The sequence below is a fragment of the Falco peregrinus genome, chromosome Z, assembly GCF_023634155.1.
Source record: "Falco peregrinus isolate bFalPer1 chromosome Z, bFalPer1.pri, whole genome shotgun sequence".
Taxonomy (NCBI): Eukaryota; Metazoa; Chordata; class Aves; order Falconiformes; family Falconidae; genus Falco; species Falco peregrinus.
This window is the reverse complement of record NC_073739.1, coordinates 36,189,679-36,195,105: the sequence shown is the minus strand read 5'-3', so window position 1 is coordinate 36,195,105 and position 5,427 is coordinate 36,189,679.

Here is a 5,427-nt window from a genome sequence, read left to right as displayed (position 1 = left end):
CCACTCCCATGCCATGTACTCCTCCCAGCAGTGTTCCAGGGACTGTCCCACTTGCAGGACCTATCCTCACCCAGTTTCATCCACCGGACAGGAGACTGGGCTGGAAATTAGCCAGAATACTGTCTGTCATTTGGAGCTCTGAAAAAGCAATTCTAAAATATCAGATCAGGTTTTTAATTAGAATGCCAAGAATCTATTCTCCATTTGCATCTCTGGTTTTCCAGTCTTTCCTGCAAGGACACACTACTACACACAATAAACGAGCCAGAGCACATAGGAAAGTCATAGAACACCTGCATGTTGGTGTTTGTGTTCACCTAAGGTTATCTGAAGATGTTCAGTTACACAGATGGACAGAAAACTAGAATACTTTATTATGTCAAACGTACTGTTCAAAAAATTAAACACATTGTTCAAATTATTCCTTAAGTCAGGCAGTATCTGTTAAAGCATCAATGTACCATAGGTAAAGGCATAGAGATGAGCATTATAAACCAAGCAAACTAAAATGCTAGATGCAGCATGTAACTTGACTTTTTGAAGTAGCATGTTCACAGCTGCCCAGCTGTGCAGGCATCCAGTAGTGTGAAGCTTTGTTTTCTTTAGCAATTTTGTTGCTCCATACCAAAATGCCATGTGAAAGTGCAGGTTACAAGGCCTGAAGAAGGCTTTGCTGGAGCTCTCTGCAGCTGATTCTTTGACTGTATCTTTTTTGACTATTACCCTCCTATAAATATATATGTATGAAATTAACTGTACTAGATATGCTTCTGAGATAACAGCCACATTGTCAGTGGAGATAGAACATGCAAGGTATGAGCCACAAAGCTACTTTCTTTGAAAAGAAATCCACCACCACGGTGAAGATCTATGCAGATATTCTCCAGGGTTAAAATTTAAAATGGCTCCAGAAATTAAATGAGTGGTTAAACAGTCTTTCTATTGATTTCTGTGTTGCGTTTAGGCTAATACTTACTGAAAGGCACCCAGTGCAAACAAAAGCTTGGCACACTTTGAAGATTATGCCACATCCTGCTTGCTTTACACGTCGAGGTGAATTCAATGAGATTGTTTCTGTGCACAAGGCAGGAAAGATTTACTCCCAAGTTCCTTATTACCTTGGCAAACTGTGGTTATAAAACACGCTGCCAGTTCTGCAAGCATTTAAACACTGCATTTAATTGGGCTGTTTATATAAGCAGGGGCATGTATTTACTCAAACACTGACCAGATCAAATTCTATGCCATAGCTGGAATTTTTATATAAAGTCATGCTTTAAGGAGGTAAGGCACTCCTTATAGAAAGTGCCTTCCCATTGCTGCAGCAGTAATGGTGTGGGTGAGAGCTACACACCCAGGGGCTTTAAACATGTATTTCCATACAGCGCCTTGTTGTGAGACTGATGGTTAAAGATAAGGCAACAAGAAGCGCTGGCCTTTCTGGTTTTAAGGGACTCGGGATATCTACAGTGATTTACATGTTGCATATACAGATATCTGGCACATAACAGGCTGCTGCTGTCAACTCTTCTTGCAGTTCAGCAGGAGCAGAAAAAACCATGAACCTCTCAAAAAGAATCATCTGAGATATCTGGCCTATGATTGGCATCAGTCCCTGTATATGGGCAAAAAAGGAACATTTTGTTTCTCAGCCAGCAAGATAATGACAAAAGTCTTGAGGGAAGACAATCAAGACAGAGATGGCCAACAGAAAGAAAAGACTGAGAAAAAGACATTTTCTGCACCTTGGCTGAGACTGCTCTGATTATTGTAGCCAAGTCAGAGTTTGCTTGAGCCAACACTGTGCAGGTAAACAGAACCAGAACTTCACACTTACTAGACACTGCCCACAATCCTGGAATAGCTGTTAAAAGAACCCAAAACATGCGGAGCATTTCCACTGACTCAAGTGGGATTGAGTTTCTGCACATTTAACTTGGTGGAAATGTCAGCAGAGTCCCTTCAAATGATTTATAGATGATTCTTTTCAGGAGTAGAATATTCAGAATCCATCTGCTGGGTAAGCATTAAATAATACCCGTGCTAATACAGTGTTAACAGTTAGTACTTGACAACATCTGTCAAATTGGCTCTGCAGAGACTTCCTGAAGGGCACATCGTATTTGGTTCGTGTGGCACAGTTTTAATAGCAAGGGGCTACAGGGGTGGCTTCTGTGAGGAGATGCCAGAAGCTTCCCCCATGTCTGACAGAGCCAGTGCCAGCTGGCTCCAAGATGGACCCACCGCTGGCCAAGGCCGAGCCCATCAGCGATGGTGGTAGCGCCTCTGGGACAACGTATTGAAGAAGGAGGAAAAACTGCTGCTGCACAACTGCAGCTGGAGGAGAGGAATCAGAATGTGTGAGTAAACTACTCCACACATCCAGGTCAGTGCAGAAGGAGGGGAAGGAGGTGCTCCATGTGCTGGAGCAGAGATTCCCCTGCAGCCTGTGACAAAGACCATGGTGAGGCAGGCTGTCCCCCTGCAGCCCATGGAGGTTAATGGTGGAACAGATACCCCCTGCAGCCCATGCAGGATCCCTGGATGGAGCAGGAATGGAGCAGGTGGATGTGCCTGAAGGAAGCTGTGACCTGGTGGAGATCCCACGCTGGAGCAGGCTCCTGTCAGGACCTGTGGATCCATGGAGAGGGGAGCCCAGGCAGGAGCAGGTTTGCTGGCAGGACGTGTGACCCTGTTGAGAACCCACATTGGAGCACTCTGTTCCTGAAGGGCTGCACCTCGTGGGAGGGACCCATGTGGGAGGAACCCAGCCTCTGAGGAGAAAGAAGCAGCAGAGACAGTGTGTGATGAACTGACCACAGCCCCCATTCCCTGTTGCTGCTGGAGGGGAGGAGGTAGAGAAATGGGGAGTGAAGTTGAGCCCAGGAAGAGAGAGACAGGGGGAAAGTGTTTTGAGGTTTGGGTTTATTTCTCATTATCTCACTCTGATTTGACCAGTAAAAACACTAATTTCCCCAGGTTGAGTCTGTTTTGCCCATGATGGTAACTGGTGAGTGATCTCCCTGTCCTTATCTTAATCCATAAGCCTTCTGTTATATTTTCTCTTCCCTGTCCAGCTGAAGAGGAGAGACAGAGCAGCTCTTGTGGGCACCCAGCTGTGGCCAGAGTCAATGTACCACACACAGGCAGGAGAAGTCAAATGCACAATGTTCATACATAAACTATTAAGACAAAAAAACCCCAACTAGCTGCTCACACAATTTTCATCTTAAGTCATCTAGCAGGAAGACTTTCTGCTGTACAGACCACCGAACCAAGCACAACACATCTTTTTTTGTACTCTCACCTTGTCTCCTAATTTTCTGTTAAGTGTAAGAATCTCGTTCCCTTTCAGCTTCCGCTGCCTTCGGTGTGGTTGAGCACATTGTTTCTAAATTACTTTAACATACATATAATACAGCTGGTACAACTCATTGTTTTCCCAGCACCCAGCTGAGTCCTCATTCCTACTCATTCTCATGTGTCTACTGCACATGCTTTAGTATTGTCAGAGGTGAGACTTCAAACATCTAATAAAAAGGGTGTCCTTTTCTGGAGGCAATACTTTGCTAAGAGAGGATACTGAGCAGGCCCTAAATGACATCAGTGAAAGTGGCACTTCATGCTCTTCTTGATACTCTGCCTGTATTTTCTCCACTTCCTCTTAGCCCGTTACAGGCTGTCAAACCATCCCAGCCTTACCTTAACTCCTGGGGGCATACATTTGAAAGATAGCCATATTGTTAAAGTACACTATTTTACACCAGCCAGAACTACAGCTCATTCCTCTTAATTTCCTTATGTATATAGGTACTTCCTTGGAGATTACCATTTAGCTAATCTTAGTTTCTCCTAACTTCACACTGGAATGAATACAAAACATTCTTTCTTTATCTGTTTCAATGGATATTACTCTAACTTTTTCCACCTCTTTTTAGTAATGCCTAGTGATTTCCAGATATGAAACTGTCCTCTAAATAATCGATAAAAGAACAGAATTCGTAACACTTCTTTTCCTATTGCTAAAATGTACTGTCTCGTTACTTCCACAGAGTTTGCTCTTCTAGGATTCAACAGGATTTCAGTTTCAAAGCTGTGCCAGATGTTGCAGGCAGTTTAGTTCAGACGCTTTTGTGCTTTTTTTTTTTTTTTACTATTTCAGTTTTCCGTATTTATTTTCTTTCTTTGACATGGAGCAGAGGGAATAGCACTTAGGAGAAGTCCCTGAGAGATCATCTGACAGCTTCTGTGGTTTGAATTACTGTCTATTTGAATACATTATTCTAGGTAACTACCTAATCTGTTAGAAAATTATGTTTTAAATAAATGGAACTGTATAAAAGCAAGGTGATGAAATATGTAGCAAGATTTACTGGATGTCTTGGTCACAGAAATAATGTTGCGTACTTCATTCCCTGATTTGGGGTTGGGGTTTTTTTGCACTCCTTTTCCCTTGCATATTTGGGGTCGTCTGCCCTGAAATGATGACAGAATGTGTGTGCCAGCATTTGCATGGTTTTCCTCCATTTTAAGTGTTTCTAGTTTCAAACATTCATTGATATGTGGTTAAAGGACAGTGAAAAAAATCCCAGCTTGCATCTTAAAGCAGAAATTCAAACTACAAATCTGTTGTAAAGGAAAGTACAGTAAACAGCATGCTGTGAAGTGGGATTCACCGTTGGATGTAACTGGTGCCTTGCAACATGTTTCCCATCTGACAAAGGCAGGTAATGCACCCTTTCCAACTCTGTCCCAGGTATTTTGTTTGTGGGAGTCATAAATTCCCAAAATTTTGTCTTTCACATAGTAGCTAAAGCAAATCAGTGCTGAGGAATGTACTTGCCACAGTTCCACCTGCCTGAGGCCTTCCTCCATGGTTTCTTCTCTAAACACACACCAGAGGCATTGCAAAATGAACCTCACTATTTCTAGAGACCTTTTTTCTGTTCTTTTAAAAAAAGTATTTGTATTGTTACCTTGAATCGCTATGTTTCATTTTCTCGTACCTAACATGCTTATAATCTGTTTAATTCCGTATTTTGATTAAATTGTGACAAACTGTGAGCTTAACACCTCACGTGGGCATATCTACAACATTATCAGAAAGTAGTATGGGTATATTTGAAGTTCTTATATAATCCTCACTATAACATTTCATAGTTTTACAGTTTCCTTATAGGGGCAATTATCTTCCTTCATTCTCTGTAAGGGATAAAAATACAGACAGAAATCTCTGCAAGTCATTGCAGCTGAGTACTTATTTAAGTCCCACTGAATACACTGAAATAAAGCAAAAACTTAGGCAGAATTATACAGAAAAATGGCTGCAAATCAGATAACTGATAAATCTTCCTGTTCAAAGAAGTTATTTTTGCACATGCTGCAGTCCTAATTATAACTACAATGAAGCATAATCAACTGCAAATT